The sequence below is a fragment of the Dama dama genome, chromosome 17 (genome assembly GCF_033118175.1).
Source record: "Dama dama isolate Ldn47 chromosome 17, ASM3311817v1, whole genome shotgun sequence".
NCBI classification, from domain to species: Eukaryota; Metazoa; Chordata; class Mammalia; order Artiodactyla; family Cervidae; genus Dama; species Dama dama.
In genome coordinates, this window is record NC_083697.1 from 63,283,973 (window position 1) to 63,302,903 (window position 18,931).

General features: G+C 39.2%; 2 protein-coding genes across 5 annotated transcripts in view; both read left to right on the forward strand.

Annotated features, from left to right (window-relative positions):
- Positions 1 to 10,779: 10,779 nt before the first annotated feature.
- Positions 10,780 to 18,931, forward strand: part of RHOH (ras homolog family member H) — a 48,537-nt gene continuing 40,385 nt past the window's right edge. For 2 of the 4 annotated variants that reach the window (XM_061164611.1, XM_061164616.1), the window contains exon 1: positions 17,148 to 17,286. The gene's annotated coding sequence lies outside the window, so the exon portion shown is untranslated. Of the gene's footprint in view, positions 10,918 to 17,147; positions 17,287 to 18,931 lie in introns of those variants that run through there. The other 2 variants (XM_061164612.1, XM_061164617.1) reach the window with 2 other exon arrangements.
- Positions 17,152 to 18,931, forward strand: part of CHRNA9 (cholinergic receptor nicotinic alpha 9 subunit) — a 125,335-nt gene continuing 123,555 nt past the window's right edge. The window contains exon 1 of the mRNA XM_061164602.1: positions 17,152 to 17,286. The gene's annotated coding sequence lies outside the window, so the exon portion shown is untranslated. The remainder of the gene's footprint in view (positions 17,287 to 18,931) is intronic.

The window sequence follows — 18,931 nt, forward strand, 5'->3', positions numbered from 1 at the left end:
AAGAGTTGGTAAGTTAAACCAAAAGCTGTTCCTCAAGATACATAAATGTTATAGAGAAAATTCTGGCAAGACTCACCAAGAAAAAGAAAAGAAAAAATAATTCAACTTTAGGCATAAAAAAGATACTCACAGATATGGGAGAGATAAAGGCATTACAAGAAAAGCTAATGGGACCTGATACTTGGGAACATGTGCCTTTTTAGTAGATTTTCATGATTATTAACAAACATGGACACACTTTATCACTGTAAAACCAAGGAACAAGCTTGATCTTTAGCTACAAATTGTAACAAGAACAGTGATCAAACTCTGTAAATAACATAAAGTTGCTCAAGCTAAAGAAAGGTTTTCAAAGGTTTGCAGACAGGATCATCCCTGAGACTTGCTCAGTATATTAGCTAAATGTATAGGAAATAAGATTCCATTGCCTGTTAAGGGCACATTTGTCTCAGATAGGGTAAGACTGGTTTGTGCAGCTGCTGTCTGAGAGTCCTTCCTGTCAGGGCAAGACTCATAGTTAAAATATAGAATTCCTACCGTAGGCTCTTCTATTTGCTTCTGACTTGTTGAGCTTTTGCAGCTGTTACTTCTATTTGATTTGCGTGTGACACTGATTTTCTCATTTGCAGTCTTCAGTTTTCTGTCTGCAGTTGCAGAGTTTCATTTTACTTATCTAGGCAGATGGCAGAAAGGTTAAGACCATTTTTAAGGGTTGGATGTGTTCTGGAGCATTTATTTTATGGGACATATCAGATATTAAAACATTTTGGAAAACTCTTGTTATCAAGACACAGCAAAACAATAGTAACTAATGTTGATTGAAACTTTATATGTTGCAAGGAATGTCCCAAGCATCTGGTATGTACTAAATCATTTAATGTTCATCAAGTCCTGTGACATATAGATACTAGTATTATCTCCATTTAATAGTCGAGGTAACCAAGGCACATAGAAATTAAATAAGTTTCATGAGTTTACACAGCATAATCAGGCCTTGAACTCAGGCAGGTTGGTACAAAGGATTGTACTCTTAACTATTACATTATTGTCATGTAATTTTGAAAGAATGATAAATCATAACTATAGGAAAATACTGTTTACATTTTGGAGTGGTAAATAGTCTAATCAATCTTGGAAATTAAAAACTTGGGCACAGCCAAAGGCACCATAAACAAAACTATAAGATGAATAACAGACCTAGAGATACTTTTGTAAAATATACAGAGACAAGTTATTGACATCTTTAGCATATAAATAATTTTTCTAAATTAATATGAAAATAATAATTCAATATAGAAAATGAGCAGAGGATATAGACATGCATTTCAGAGAAGAAATAGAAATGACCAGTAAATACATGAGAAGATGTTGAATCTCACTAATTAATTAGCATGATACCAGTTTTCAGCTGATGAAAACGAAAAAGATTTATAACACCTAGTGTGGTGAGAGTACAAGGAAATAGGTGCTCCCATTCATCATTGGTGGACTTCTCTGGAATGTAATTTGATAGTATCTGCTACAATAAAAATATATCTGTCCAGCAACCCTGCAAAGTCTCTTCCTGTCATTTATTCCACAGAAATACTTAATTGCTCATATGCACAGTTGCATTCAAGTGTGACATGTTTTGCACAAGTGTATCACTGTCTGCAATAGCAACAAAAAACACAGACTAGTTAATTATGGTACTTCCATATGAAGGAATACTATGCTTTTATTAAAGGATGAGGTGAATCTATTTGAAAAGATGTCTGTGGCACATTGATTGGTTAAAACCCAACCAAACCAAAAGAAAATATGTTGCAAAACAATATGTCTAGCATGACTGTTTCTGGTACAATGAAAATTGATATGCAAAGTATAGGTAAACATGTCATTAATATTTGCTAGTATATGCAAAATATTGACTCTAAAAATCACTCCATATTGAATGGGAAATGTAGCATTTATACCCATTTTTCTGGGGATTTGGAAGAGCTTATGCTTTATTGTAAGCTCTAATTTCCAGCTTCCAGTGAATGAACAGCTTTTTGGTTTTTTTCATTTCTGCTGTTGTCTTTTTCTGCCTTGAGCCCTTTGCCTTGATTTCCAAAAAACCCTGCTCACACCAGGCTACTGTGTCCACTAGATTTTTACTGAGAATTTGGTGGTGACATTAAGGAATTACATTGTAGCAAAGGACACTAGGTGGCTTAATGTTTACTGTCAGTCATCTTTATTAAAATTACTTTAGTCAACTCTTTACCCTCATCTTCTTCCCCAAATAGTCATTGGTGGCTCTGGTTTTCACCATATTTCTAGTCCTACCACCAGCCACCCGCTTCTTCAGCCTTTTGTTTTCCTTTGCGTGCCAGGCCCAAACCTCCAACTTTCAGTTCATGTCTTCTGGGTAGTGATTCAATGATATTATTGTCATTCCTCTTCTAGTTTTGTCAGGAGCTTCTAGCATAAATTAATATATTAGTTAGGATAGGTTGTATGTGACAGAACACTCAAAACCAGCAGTGGGATATGCAAATTCTCTGTTTGTCTCTCCTGTGGAAATGAAACAGAGAGCTAGGCAGCCCAGGGCTGGAGTGGCAGTAACAGGCTCATCAGGGACCTAGCCTTCCGGTTCCTCCAAGCTCAGCTCAGGGCTTTCCTTCCGTGCTCCAAGTTGGCTGCCCAAACGTAAGCATCTAAGAAGGAAAGGACAAAGACGAGAGCAGCTTTCCTATTAAGGACATTCCTGGAGCTTGCCCACACTTCAGTAGCCAGAACAAAGTCAAATAACTACGACCAGCTGAAAGGAAGGCTAGGACATGTTGCCTTTATCTTCGGCTATGATGTGCTCAATTGAAAATCATTCTCTATTGAAGAAAGGGATTTGAGGAAATAATCAGCAGTCTCTGCCACATCTGGCAAGGTTTACCTTGCACAAAAGGAAAGACTTTTCAGCCCTGAATTGGTGTTAACTGTGGCTGGAACTGGACGTGTAGTGGGGGATGGGGCTAGAGGAATAGGCAGGGGCCATGTTTGGAAGGGCTTTGAAAGTCAAGCTGGCAAGTTCCAGTTTGACAATAGGGAGTCAAACATATTCTTATATTAATATAAATTTTTCCAGGGGTATATACTTCCATACCTCATTTTATTATACTTCACTTTACTGTGCTTCAAAGACACTGCATTTAAAAAAAAAATAAGTTGAAGGTTTGTGAAAACCCTGCATTAAGCTAGTCTGTTGGTGCCATTTTTCACCAGCATTTGCTCACTTCATGTGTCCGAGTCACATTTTGGTAATTCTTACAATATTTCAAACTTTTCATTGTTATGTTCATTACAGTGATCAGTGATGTTACCACTGTGACTTGCTGAAGGTTTAGATGATGGTTAACATTTTTTAGCAAAAAAGTTTTTTTATTTTATTTTATTAATTTGTTTCTTGGCTGCTCTGCATGGCATATGGGATCTTAGTTCCCCAACCAAGGATAGAATCCATGCCCCTTGTAGTAGAAGCATGGAGTCTCAACCACTAAAACGCCAAGGAAGTCCCAGAAAGTATTTTTAAACTAAGCTATGTACACTGTTTTCTAGAGACAATGTTATTGCACACTTAATAGACTTTAGTATAAACATAACATTTATATGCACTTTCAGTTCAGTTGCTCAGTCATGTCCGACTCTTTGCGACCTCATGGACTGCAGCACGCCAGGCCTCCCTGTCCATCACCAACTCCTGGAGTTTACTCAAACTCATGTCCATTGAGTCGGTGATGCCATCCAACCATCTCATCCTCTGTCATCCCCTTCTCTTCCTGCCCTCAATCTTTCCCAGCATCAGGGTCTTTTCAAATGAGTCAGCTCTTTGCATCAGGTAACCAAAGTATTGGAGTTTCAGCTTCAACATCAGTTCTTCCAATGAACACCCAGGACTGATCTCCTTTAGGATGGACTGGTTGGATCTCCTTGCAGTCCAAGGGACTCTCAAGAGTCTTCTCCAACACCACAGTTCAAAAGCATCAGTTCTTCGGCGCTCAGCTTTCTTTATAGTCCAGCTCTCACATCCATACATGACCACTGGAAAAACCATGGTGTGTGACTTTATTGTGATACTTGCTTTATTGTGATGGTCTGGAACCAAACTCGTAATATCTCCAGGGTATGCCTGTCTATGTGAGTTAACTTTATTTTATATTTTTAATGTAAAGATTATAACCTGTGAGGCCCAGTATTTAAAAAATAGAGGAATCGATAAAAACAATATATTGGTAATTCTGTCCCCCAAGACAATTCCTGATAGTTATTTGGGGTTGTTTCTTCACAATCTTTAAAAACATTATTGTAATCATAGCGTATATACAATTCCAAGTCCTGTTTTTCTTTTTCCCCCCACATAATCTTACAGCATGTAACCACATGATTTTCCCACATGTTATTTTTAACTAACTTTGTGATATCCCAGTAAAATAATCTACCTAACCACTGTTTTTCTTTTCCAGATTTATTGAGACATATATGACATATGATGAATATCTAACCATTTCTCTATGACATTCTGCACTGTTGGCCATTTAGTTTGGGTATTCGCTAATTTTTTTTTTACACTTTGTAAGATTTGACAGCTTCAATTGGAAAAATTTTGTATGTTACTACATCATTAGAAGACATTCAGTTGCAAATATTAGAATAACAAACTGTGGTTTAGATAATACATGCATTTAATTATCTCACATAATAAAAATTAAGGGGTAGCAAGTGGGTCAGCAGCGTCCTGGCTCTGTATCTCTTTGGTGTTTCGGGCTTTCCCTCTTGTCCTGAGATGACTGCTGTAGCCCTCACAACATCGAATTCTCATATGACAACAGTCAAAGCATGAAAGGAGCATAGGTATTTTTTTGGATGTTTCTCACTGTTCTAACCAGTGAAGAATACTTTTTACTGGAACAGCCAAAAAAACCTTCCTGAGTATTTCATTGAGTAGAACTCGGTCACATGGTTACCCGTAGCTGCAAGGGAGGTTGGGGAGCCAGAAACCAGAGGAATCTCTCACACTACCTTCGACTGGACATCATGATTCATGCCCTGATTCGGGACACTTTGCCTATCACCAAATGGAGATTCTTCTCCCAAGGAAGAAGAAATGGCTATTAGGAAGGCAGTCATCCAAGTGAACAGTAAACTTTGGGACTTATTGCAGACATGAAGAAAACTACAGAATTGGTTTTTCAGGTTGAGATCTCAAAAACCTGCCCTATATTGCTACATGGGCTAGAAGAGAGAACCAGCTCTTCAGAATATGGCACTGTGATTTCACATTACTTTAAAAAAAAAAACTGAAACCACATATGCCTTTTTTTTTTAATTAAAAATTCCTAGCAAACCAAAAAACTGAAGTGAAACCACATAGAGAATCACTGACGTGAATAAACTGAATGTTTAGATCACTTTATTAAAGAAAGCTGGTAATGTTTGACAGATTATAGAGTTAATCCTTATTTATAGCTAAAAATTTGAAGAATACAAAAAATTAGAGAAAAATAAGTGAAAAAATTCTCTCCAATTTCACCATTCAGAGATAATCACTATTAATTTTTGATATAATTATTCTCAGTCTTTTAGACATATGAATAATTTTTTCATATAAAATTAGGATTTCATTGCACAGATACTTTATTTTTGTATCTTCTTCTTTATACTAGTAAATCTATGACCATATAAAAATAACAGATTTTCTGGATTTTTTTTGCATATCTCTCTTCAATGTGAAGGACAGGGAAGCCTGACATGCTGCAGTCTTTGGGGTCACAAAGAGTTAGATACGACTGAACAACAACTTCAATGTTTATTTCGTATTGTATTTTAGTGAATCAATTGGTAAAAGTAATTTGTTTTTGGTAGTGAAAATACTATAGAAGTAAATTGATCTAGAGAGTTCTCTTACTGACTGGTTGCGTGGTCTTATACACATTGTTTAATCTTTTTAAGTTGCAGTCTTCTCATTTATAAAATGAGATTCCTGAGAATAATATTAATATTGGTTTTGCTATTTTACAGTGATCTTGTGAGGACCAAATACAGTAATGTACATAAAAATAGTTTGTAAGTTGTAAGTTGAATCTGAAAGACAAAGATTCAAAGTTATAAGAAACCTTAGCATTTTTCTTCCAAAGCATTAAAAAAACTCATTATTTTTATTTTGAAGATTATTTTTAAAGATAGGAATTATAGAGAGCAAAACAATCTTATTTTATGTTTTGAATAATAAACATACCCTAGAAATAGCTTTGTTTAGAATTATTAAAACCATTTTGTTTCCAATAAATCTTTGAGAACTTAAAATTTTTATTTGGAAAAAATATTTTAATAGAAATTTTGCCTTTTTAAAGGTTTATGTGGTAAAAAGAAAAGTAAAGGAAATAAACATTTGTTTAGGACTAATCTTGAAATTTTATGTATAATTTTAGGTGTCATTTAAACAGAAAATACTCATTAATGAGAATTTACAAAAATACTCTCTTTTCTCCAAAATGGTTAAAAACTGCAGCTGTAATAATTTAGGTAAGAATAGTCATAAGAAAACAGCAGGTTTAGTTTGAAACCAAATCTTGCAATCGTTCACTGCCCTTGTCACAAACATGTTTACCTTTCATAAGCACCAAGCATTTCCCACTACCTCTTTCTTTTTGAGCTCAGACACTGAATAAATTTCCCGGAAACCTCACTTTTATTTCTGAGTACTCCTTTATCTTTCCCATGAGAAGATAAAGTTACTAAATAGCCTAGGATCTTTCCCAGCTTTGATTCCTATTTTAAGGGAAATTTAAGATAGGATTTCTAAGAGGTTTAATGTGAAAGCCTTTAGAATCCCTTGTTTTTGAGTCTGTGTGGAAGTGGAATTTGCATTTGGTTGGAATCATTTAAATGTGACCCTGTATAGGCTGAGGAATGAGGAAGATGACTTTGCAAGGTTCAGCCTTGGTTCGATGAGTCTCCTCTGAGAATCAACTGCTATAAAGTCACTGGTTATTATGCAAAACATATTGCGACGGAAGCAGTAACAAGGGTTTATGGAGAAAAGTTAGGTAGACTTTCTCAATGCATTAAAAAATACAATACTTTCTATATGGCTCATATAGTTGTTTTTCATAATATAGAAAATTTGAGAAATACAGAAAAGGAAAACATAAAAATTAGTGGTGTCCTTTCACCTAGAGGGTTACTCTACTAATATTTGCATATGTGTGTATATGTGTTAAAATAAAGTTTTGTCCTGTTTTTCTTTAAATTAACAATATATTGTGTGCACATTTCCATGTTGTTAAGCACTTTTTGATTCATAGTGAGCTGAAATTGCTTGCTTCTTAGGACTGAGTCACCATCAGTCAAGAATGAAATCAGTGTCTTGCAGAAGCAAGTAGTTCTACTGCCTACACCAGCCTCTCTTTCATTGCATCCAAAACTATTGTTTCTAATAAGCAATGCCAACTGTTGTCAAGTCTCAGCTGAATGACGTGATGCTTTGTTTGATCTATTGACCTGATAAGTATTCTAAATAAAAACTTTTGCACATATGTTTCAAGCTAGTTCTCTCCATGAAGGCTGCATCAGTAATAAAGTGAATAGAATTCATAATTTTACTTCATTGAGTCAACATTTATCATTTAAACAAGTGGGTATTTCCAACACAGGAAGTTAACTGTTAAGGAAGAAGAGTTAAGCTCATTTGAATCTGGCTTCTCAAAACTTAGGCCACATTATTCCAGATTTACCAAACAAGTCAAATATAAATTTTCTGTTGAAGAAAACATTGGCTTAAGAAGTATTGCTATGGAGAAGGAAATGGCAACCCACTCCAGTAATCTTGCCTGGAAAACCCCATGGACAGAGGAGCCTGGCAGGCTACAGTCCATGGGATCACAAGAGTCAGACACGTCTTAGCGACTAAACCATCTACCACTACAAAGTGAATATATGCCTAAAGATAATGCGTGAAAAGGATATTTGCCATATACTAGCTAGTTTTTTGGTGGGAGGGTGGGAGTCAAGGAAGACTTGGGGTTATTTTTTCATCAATTTCCATTTTATACTTATTTATAATGGCCGTTATTTTTTACTAATACTGTAAAACTATGAAAATGAATAAAATACTAAAAGTTTCATATAGCCAAAAAAAAAAAAAAAAAAAGAAGTATTGCTACTTTCTAGTGAGCTTAAAGAGATCATGAACTGGTTTTCTTAACCATTTGTAATACTGTAAACAGCATCTTAAAAAAACAAACAAAAAACATTCATCCAAGGCCAAAAATCTACATACATTTCTGGTATTTGTGCAAAAAATGTTTAGACTGCTATATGTAATGAAAGCATCACTGGTCATCTTTTTTTCAACTCAATATACCCTGAGAAGACACATAAATTCTAGTTTTATGTGTTTTTAAGACTAGTGAATTGCCTCTTCCATAAATCAGCATATATCTGTAACAGCTTCCAGAACTTTATTCAGGAGTACATATGAGCGCCATTTTTACACATAGTCTTCATGTTGTCAGCACAACTTTCAGTAGTGGGTGAAATTCCTCTTACTTACTGGTATAGTGGCATTAACTAACAAAAATAGGACCTAAAAACAGAAGGGTCCAACATTCATGCCTATACATTGAGTCATCTTAGAAAAAAAAAAAAAAGACAAAAAAGGGGCAAAGAACTATTCTTTAAAAGTAGAAAAAAAAGCAATATATTATTTGAATGAGCATAATGACAGCTTTTGAAATTTAAAATCAATCTTCATCAACAAGCCATGTGAAAATTCAGGATCAGGCAAACAGGTTTGGGATGTTGATGTACCTACCTGGTGTGAGAGACCCAATAAATAACATTTAAATGATATAACTGTATCCCGTAGTTAGGTTACCAAAGATATTGGCAAAATTCAACAGGCTACCATCATAAAGAAATGCAGATGGAGTATGGAATCCGGGTGTGCCATTTACTGCTTTGAGATCTTGAACAAGATTCATGACCTCTCTTGCCTCAGTTTCCCTCTCTGCAAATGAAGATAATAATGCTACCTCATAATTATTGGGATGATTAAAAAATGCATATAAAGTGCTTGATTGGCACCTGTTAAACGTGCAATAAATGGCAAGCCAGTGTGACTTGTTACTATGACTTGGTTAAAAAGATCAAGGGGGGAGAGGATAATAGCAAGTTGAAGGATAAGGCAGCATTGAGCCACTGTATCTGAAAAAACTCTTACTACTCTGGAATCTTCCACTAGGTACTTAGTTCTGGTCATGTATCTTTGGAGTTATTAGCAGTCCATCATGCAAATGACTTACGAAGTTTCAGAGAAGAGAGAGTCAGAAAGGACTAGGAAAGGAGGAGAAGTGAGCGGTTAAGTGAAGGCCTGGGGCTGACAGGTGAGCATGCACAAGTTTCCCTTTCAGTCAAGGGAGGAAGCGGAGCTGCCCCCTGAGCTGGGTGCTTGGCTCCTCTCTCCCAAGTTTGAGTAGAAGAGGAAGCAGATCTTGCATCACTGAGAAGGCCAATGATCATCAAATCTAGGGATGTATGCTGATGTTAAGGACCACTACCCATTAAAGTGGCTATTGGACCTTGAAAGACTTTACTTCCCTCATCTTCGCACCCAGGGTTTTCTTAAGCCATCCTGTTTAAATACGCATCCCACCCAAGCTTCCTGTCCTTCTTCCCTGCTTTACTTTCCTTTTTTGTAATTAGCACTCTGTAACATTTTATATTACTGAATTATCTCGTTCATCACTTTTCTCTCCAGTAGATATAAACATATGAGAGCAGGCTGTTTTATTTTTGTGGTTGTTATTGTTCACGGCTGTCTCCCTGGTGCCTAACACAGAGCTCAATAAATATTACAGCAAGGGTTCAATGAGTATTTGTTGAATGAGAAAGGAAAGAATAAATTCTCATTTATCTTAAGATGTTTGTAGGGTGGTGAGCAGACGACTTCAGAAGACGTTTCTGAAGATTCTGTGATTGTTCAAATTGTGCAAAAGGAATAAATTACCAGTAACAATTTGTTTTAAAATTTTCTAGACCCTTTAAAACTGTTGAGACAAACAACATAGGACTTAGAATCCTGTGCGTGATGTATAAGCTTGTACAACTTTATTCAACCAGAATCTGATATTGGCAAAGCTTCTCAAATTCTGAAAGTCAACAGTTGTCATTTAAACAGGGAGTAGGAACTGAGGGAAAAAACTCCAGAAAGCCAAAGTCCAAAACAGGATGGATTATGAATAGACACCAGGTACTGAGTGTCTACTATATTCCAACGACTCTACAGCCATTTTGCAAAATCTTTCCCAGGGAGGTGTAATTATACCTATTTCTCAGTTGGGAAGATCAGGGCCTCCTCCTTACTCATAAGTGGGGCTGAGATTTGAATCTTACTTTATCTGAATCCAAATTTATAGCTCTCCACAATTTCAGACTGTTTTGAGTACAGGTTTTAACCTGATCCCTCTAGAACTGTGCAGAAGATCTGTTATTTTGAAAAGATGGCAAGTTAGTAGTCATGGCCCTGCCTTTTAACTGAAACGTCTGCAACCCCCACTCAGCAGGTGTGCAGAGATGCAGTTACCCTGTGATGTCTGTGCCCAAACTGAAGATCCCTATCAAGACGACGAGTTAAATATGAATGCGAGAAGAAGCAATGATAGTGTTTTTTTTTTTTTTTTTTTAATGAATCAGATATTCTACATCCGAAGAGGAACTCCCCTGGGAGTTCATGCATTTGACCCAAAGACGCTCCTCTTGCTCATATTACTTTGCAAACTCCTCTCCAGGATTTGCTCTCAAAGCCCGAGGCACATTCTTTCACATTTCTTCAATGATAGCCCATCTTTGTCCTGTTTGGTTGGATCTGATTTTGCTTTGGACCTGTATCCAGTGAATAAGGTAGGTGAACAAACTAGATTACAATTTGAGTCAAAGGCAAGTTGTGAATAGAATGTAATACTACTGGTTTTCTCTTATAGTTTATTAAGTTGTCTCTAAAAGTTCTAAAAAGGTCCTAAAAGTGCCTTGCCTGATGTTAGCTGGGTTGCAAAAGTGCATTAACTAACCAGGGATGACTTTGAAGGGTAACGGGCATTAGATGATATTAACTCTGTTCTGACACTTAAAAAAAAAAAGAAGTTACACCACAGCTCTAATGATTACTTTGGATGCTATCATCTTTTGCAACAAGACCCTGCATTGTTATGAATTATGGCTCTGCAATAAAAAGAACCAGGATGTAAATTTTCACTCAATAAATACAGTTATACACAACAAACAAACCAGGGTTAAAATGGCAGTTGAGAATCCTGAGAACCTGACATTCACTGAAACAAAAAGCAATACATTCTGTTACAGTAAAACAGTTAAAGAGAAGATAGATGATGAGAATCACAGCAAGGGAAATGGTTTTTTTATAGCTATGGCTAAAAGAGGGAAGCTAAAAGATGTTTGAAATGATACTCTTATCTGGTTAGGGAGGCTGATGTTTATAATGATTCAAAGTGCATAAGGCAGTAATCATTCATGTGATTTCTAGCCTGAAGCATTTCTAGGATATTTTAATATTTGGAATTTAATGGGTATTTTATATGAATGTATTTTTACACTGAAAGTGACACATACTAGTTAACCTTTTTCTCTTCTATAGAGCTAACATTTTACAATCCCCATCATGAAATTTCTCAATCAGAAGGAATGCATGTTTTGGTTTAATACAGTTGCTTATCACATAGTGGGGAGCTGGGTAATAATAATTACAGTCTGTCTAATGCCCTAGGTTTGAAACTCAAAACAGTCAAAGTTTTGGTACATCTTCAGAACCCACTGAAATATTTTATTTTATTGGGTGGCATATTGTGAATGAAGGTCTGTGTAAACATTAAAAGCTATTCACTAAATCTAAATCATTTCACTAACAGTAAGAAAAAGGGGGGGGGGGCATCTTACTGACTCAGGGTTAAAAATAGTTTGGTAAATGATTGATATCACAGTTTCCAAGGTTTACTATTCATGACAATTAACACTGCCATGAAGAGTTCTCTCTGGTATAAAAGGCAGAGACCTTTGCAATGGACAAAAATATTACTTATCTGTGAGTTCAGAGTACTCAGTTGTTATATTATTTTAAAACCCTCAATAAAAGACGTGCTCATTCTAGGAGACTGTTAAAGAGAAAATAAGCCATTGGTCTGCCATATCAGAGGACATCTCTTTTTTAAAATAATTAGCTTTTGGCTGCAGCCGGTCTTCACTGCTGTGTGCGGGCTTTCTCTAGTTGCAGAGTCGGGGCTCCTCTCCAGTTGCGGTGCGCGGGCTTCTCCTTGCGGTGGCTTCCTTTGTTGCTGAATACAAGCTCTAGAGTGCTCAGGCGTCAGAAGTTTGCGGTTCCCGGGCCCTAGGGCACAGGCTCAATAGTTGTGGCTCAGTGACTTTGTTGCCTCATGGCATGTGGAATCTTCTTGGGCAAGGACTCAGGGGACTTTTAACCACGGGACCACCAAGAAAGTCCAGGACATTTCCAATGAAGATGTTTTTGAGAAAGCAAGTCTTGACCTTTAGCCAACTGTGTTTGGCAGAGACTCTCAGGGGAAGGGTGCTCAGAAAACAGAAAATGGACCTGTGGCTCAGGGCTGAGGCTGCTTCCCCATCCCCGCTCTCCCCCTTGGGAGGCAGGGTGAAGAGCCACAACGGATGGATGGGTTGGGCGCGGGTCTTCTTCCGCTTTTGTGGTCATGTACTTTCATGCAAATTGCTTAGCCCGCTGAGGTCTTCTTGGCTGTAAAAAATATATTAAAATATGCCTACCATGTAAGACTGCTGTGAAGATCAGATGAGAGAATCAGTCTGTGGATCAGCAAATGGTTGTCAGTGGCTGACTGTGAGGTGCCTGAGATGCACCAGCGAGCAAGGCCAGGCCCTGGCCCTCAAGGAGGTGACAGGGCTGTTTGGAGGTGACAGGGCTGTTTGGAGGTGACAGGGCTGTTTGGAGGTGACAGGGCTGTTTGGTGCGTGCCCGGCAGTTAACAGAAGGTGCTGTGGGAACTTACAGGGGAGCGCTAGTCCAGCTCACATTGTGGTGAGCGCTTGTCATGGAAGCTTCCCGAATATGACTTAGGAGAGGCCAGATCCTACTGGGAACTCCACACCCAGGAGCTCCTTCCTTCCCACCACTCTGAATTCCCCAGGGTTTCCCCTCATCTCTGTCCCAAGGCTGGGCCTCATCTCTGTTCTGAGGCCCTGTACAGCCTCAGAGCTTACATACCCACAGGGGTGTGTGTGTGTGTGTGTGTGCAAGCATGTGGCGTGTACATGGATCTTAGGTTATTTGCTTCCTCCCCTCACCACCACCCCTGTCTGTTAAAACAACGAGAGAGAGCTAGCTAGAGTGAGAGAGAGAGAAAGAAAGATTTCCAGAAAAGGGAGAAAGTTAGATAGCTGTCTCCCAACCTTCTCCCACTCCCCTTCAGAAAATCTCCTCTGACATTAAAATATCTAAGTGAAGAGTTTTATATATTGTTATATGTATAAAAATATGTTTAGTGAAGACTAAAGATATGTAAGAGGCAAGAGGAAGAACCGTTTCTTGCTGTCAGGAGCAAAAGGCTGCACAAAGCCTGACTCTATGAGAGCATCTAAAACTACCATTACTGACGCAGAGAGAGCACGGCCAGCAGAAGAGGCGGTGGGAGTGGGGGGAGCCGGGGAGCCAAGAAGGAAAGGAACAGCTCCCAGCCAGCCGGCAGTACCCCTCCCAGCACCGGCCAGAGCAGGTGGGAGCTCTTGGCCTTCGGACACACCCGATTCCCCTGCCCTGGAGCACGTGTGTTCTTTTGTGAAGGAAATGCGCAAGGCCCAACGCCCTGAACTTAAAACCACACTGCGGTGCCTTTTGCTTTGTCTCCCAAAGGGCAAAGTCTTGCCTTCTCCTGGAGGTGAAGCGGGGCTACCCCTGGAGGCCGCTGTCCTTGCTCAAGAACATGCCTCTGCTTTTTCAAGGGGCGCTGGGGCACTGGGAAAACCACTGGATCTCTTCCTGGAGGTACTACCGATTTTCAGCTCCTTGCTGCCTTCAGTGTTTTAGAAGGTCAGATGAGAAAACGATTTTATCCTGAATTTGCAGAAGCATTTCTGGCTTCTAGTTCCATCTCTGCATTAAACTGGCATATCGAAGCAGGACCCTCTCTGATGTGCCCCTGGGATTGCTTTTAGTCAACTTTTCCATGAGATGAAATCAACCGATTTTACACTGAGGAAAAATGTGAGGAGCCATCTCTCCAGCTTGGGGCTGGCTGTGTTCAGTCTAAGGGTGGTGCTTCACTTCGGTTGTGACGTCCTTCTATGAGAACGCAGGTGCCAAGTTTCTCTTAGCACCATCTCAGCACCGAAGAGCCAGGAAGCCCTCCTCATCCTGGGCAATGTGCTCAGTCTTCTGTGTGGTAGTGTTTACTGCTTCACACCAGTTGCTTAAATGCTTGGAACGATGTGGTATTTTCATTTTCTCATTCAACCTTATCCCTGGCTTTAGCTTAATTTTCGTCTTCATTTCTTTTGGCTTCATCTTTCTTGTTTTTCATTTGCTTTATTTTGCTAAGGTATATGTATTTTTATATGCTGCCCTAAATCTTTTGATGACCCAAACTAGAGGTAAATAAAGTACCCACCAGCTATATGTTCTGCTTACCTAGTGACATTGTGATGGTGATCTGACTTTTCTGGGAAATTTTTCTAAAAGGAGATATGTGCTTATCAGAGGGCTCAAGGATCTCACCTCCCAGACTGAGTCCTTACTGCACCTTAAAAATTGATGCCTGGTTTCAGGGATTAATGAGTCTCCTATGGAGTTGTATGAGCATCTCTGAGAAAGCTCATTTTTCACCACTTAACTCCTGTCATCATTACACACCAGACACATCAATCCTCTTTTACTTCCTTGACCATGCCAAGCATTTTCCCATCTCAGGGCCTTTACACATATTATTGCCTCTGCTTGAAATGTCTTTCCTTCTACTCCCCTTAGTAGAGTACTAAGTACTAGAAAGTAGTACTACTCCCTACTCTCCTCCTCTTTTTCAGCAATAGAGAGGTAACTTCACATTAAAATAATGGGGGGAGTTTATATTAATGCCCAAGCCCCAAATCAGACAAATCAAATTGGAGTCTCTGGCGATGGGGCCTAGGTACTGATATGCATATGTATTTTTTTGCCCGTTGGTACCGCATTAGAGTTTTTAGTTCCCCGAGCAGGGATTGAACCCATGCCCCTCTGCAGTGGGAATGCCAAGGCCTGACCGCTGAACTGCCAGGGAATTCGCTAGGTACTGGTATTTTTCAAAAGCTTCTCAGTCAGGGGTGAGATCTACAACTTCAGGTCTGACTCTGATTGTCAGATACACAAAGAGGCCCTCCTTGACCACCACTCCTGGGGTGGTCTTGCTCTCTAGTTCAACTTCTTTTCTGATTCCTTCGCAATGGTTATTACAGTCTGTCATGATTGTATTTGTATGAGTATTTCCGTCTCCTCTGACTAGGATGTAGAGGAGAGCTGAGAGCACAGGGAATATGTCTGTCTCAGCCTTTGTGTTTCTCTTCAGGTCAGGGTATCAGGCACATAACAGAATTCTGAGTCTGCAACGCTGAGGGCATAAGGGTGGCCCTCAGATGATGCGTGCGATCTGAGTGGCTCTCTGAAAGTCAGTCGAGGCTCCCTGGAATATTGTGAAAGAATCCATGTTCACATTCAGTAGCTATCTTAACTGGCTAAAAGGTTGTACACATTTTCCTTTCAACTGACTCTGGTGTCCCAGGATTTTTTGAGTGAGTTTTTTTTTTTTTTCTTTTGGCCATGCCTTGAGGCATTTGGGATCTTAGTTCCCTAACCAGTGATTGAACCTGTGTCCCTGCAGTGGAAATGTGGAGTCCTAACCACTGGACAGCCCAGGAAGTCCCTGGAGTGAGATGTGTAAATAGATCCTGACTCATGGCATTTTCTTTGTGTCCGCGTCTTTCCCCTTCACTTGACTTTGACCATTATGAGTGAGAGATTCCATCTTGGTGTATCCTCCCTTACCCTAGCACTGGACTTTGCACACAGTAGGGGCTCTATAAATGCCTGTTAACTTGAGTGGAGTTGATTTTATCCTTTTGGCATGCAGGAATTTTGACCAAGACTTCACCCTGGGAGGTAGCATTTATGATTAGTTAGGGATTTGAGGCGGGGGGTAGGGGGGAGACTGTGACCACATCATGAAAGTTTAATGTGTTGGTATAGGCAACTCAGTCACAATCTAAGTATGTGCAGATCGTCTCTACACCTGGACTGCACTGGAGGACAGACCGTGTAAATTTGGGTTCGGAGGCAAGTAATGAAACTCCGAGGAGTCTGAAAACAACTCTCATAACATGTATCTCATAACACAGGTGTGGGTCCACCCAAGGGTAAATGTGTGGCGGGGCTGTCTGAGCTCTCGCTAGGGCTGAGTCTGTCCTTTCCAGATTGCTGTTTGGTAGTTATTAATAAAACAAAGTGAATCACCCACCTACCGCTTTCCCTCCATAGTCAGTATGTTCACCAAGTTGACATGAAGATCTAAGGTGCTTTTTCCTAAGCTTCAGTTAACCAAGACCAGTCTGTGGAGTGGCCCTGTGGCCTTTTTTTTGCCCCCCTTGGTTTGTTTCACTTCCTTTAGGATTCATCTTGGTGTTTCACTTTTCCTTTCCACAATTTTAAGTAGGTGGTTTGCTGGTGGGAAATGGGGGGAAGGGGAGAGGGAAATGGTCCCCTGAGAAGTGATAAATTCAACACAAATCTGCCATGCAGCAAAGGTCTTATTCTGTCTCTCATCTGGGGAAGTTTTCATATTGTCATGGAGGAAAACACACGTGCACACACACACACACACACATCGCTAAACCCACACAAATGAAACCCTCTCTTCGGAGAAGCCAGCTACAGGAAACTGACTTATGCACAGGAACTTGCTAATCTCTTTTGTCACATTCGGATCGTTCCTTCGGCCTCAGTCACCGCTCACACCAAACCCGGTCATCTTGGGTTTGATTCTCCACCAGCCCAGCTCTCAAAACTTTAGATCTTCCAATGCGAGAATGTTACACTCTTGGGGAGGAAGGAAAGATAGATCCTAGAAGGAATTCATAGCAGTGAAATGACTTGGGCTGCTTTTGTTTTTACTTACCTGCACTGAACAAATTTGGCTTCCGGAGTCAGTCATTTTAGTGTCAAGAGATTTCTTCGGCATTCTACAACAGGTAAGACTTTGACCTCTTTAAAAATATTTCTTCATTGTCAAAAATCTTTCTGATTTTATTTAGCTTTTACTATAGATTCAATATAGTGATTACTCTGTTCAACCTGTTGTGAAGTATAGAACCGTGTTACTCAGACAAAGGGAGTTAGTCTGATATCCAACTACTCCCCATGCCTGCCCAATCTAACAGGATGCATTTAGTTTCTGAAACATTAAACATTATAATAGTTGGCTTTTTGGTTTTCCAGATAGTCTCCTAGAGAATTCGTATGCTTATAATTGGCTATGATTGAGCTCAAATATTTTGGTAGTTTACATATCATCCTATGTTTGATGAAGTAAATCCAAAGATCCTCTAAACTGTGCAAATATAAGTTTAAAAATTGTCTAATTCAGAAAAGAAACAGAACCCAAATCCAAATGATGTAGATTCATATCTGAAATTCCTAGCTTGTTGGTTTCACCTATTCCTAATGCTAAAGTCCTTTTTTTCTAAAAGTGATATTTGATGTGTAAGTACATATTTTTAAATGAAAACAAATTTAGTTTTTTGAAGTGGTCTGATTTGGAGATACGCTGCGAGGTACCACTTGGTAGCCTGGGTTGTAACTAAATAAAGTTAGAGAAATCACTGGTTTGGGGTTCTTTACTAAATTAAAGCTAATATTGAAATATTCAAGAAAGCAGCAAGTAGTTGATTATCACTTGTTGATTCTAAACTGGTGTTGTGAAGGATGTAAGAGAAATGTAAAGAATTCTGTATTTTGAAGGATCTAGTAGATGTGATAAGAACTAAAATCCAGGAAGCAGTGCAAGATGGGAATTATGGGATGGATGGAATGACCACAGGCTGTAAGAGTTACAGGATTCTGAGGGAAAGCTGGAGTGGTCTGAAAGACACGGGCCTTGGAAAGATGAGAGATTTGAGCAGATGCAAAGGGGAAAATTGTGTGGGCAAAGGTGCAAAAGTGAGACTGGTTAGGAGATGGCCATCCCACTTAAGGAAACTGACCTGAGAAAAGATGAAAGCTTGTTTTACACTTTGGCAGGAAATAAGGTTGGAACATTAAGGTGTAGATGGGTTATGGAAGACCTAGAGAGGCAAGGCTGCTGAGGAGGAGTCTACTCCATTCAATGGCTGTCTAGTATCCTTAGGCCTTTGGGCACTTCTTTCTCAGCACTCACAGCTCTAACAATTCCACGTGCGAGGTTGCCTCGGGATCCTCGCTTCTTCATGCTCCGGGCTTCCTCGTGTGTCTCCTGCATCTGCGATTCTCCACTTGCCCTCACTCTGCTGTTTCCCCTTGTACATTGTTAATGCAGAGAAAGGTTTGTGTGGCTTACGGTACCTATAAGACCTCCATTTTTGGTTACTACCTGCTAAGAAGACCCTTCAGTTATTTGGTAATTGAAGTAGACTTCCTCTTGGGTGGACAAGCTGGTTGACTAATTATAAGCAAGTCTCCATTCTTCAACAGTCAGACCCCAAATCCCATGAACTATCTATTACTTTCTTTGCGTGTCTGAATGATATGTTGTGGATATGCTGCTGTTCTTTCCCTAATGATTCCGAATACTTTTTTTCCCTGGACTATGAAATATCTGCATCCACATAATAATGAAAGCAGCTTCCAGAATACAAACCC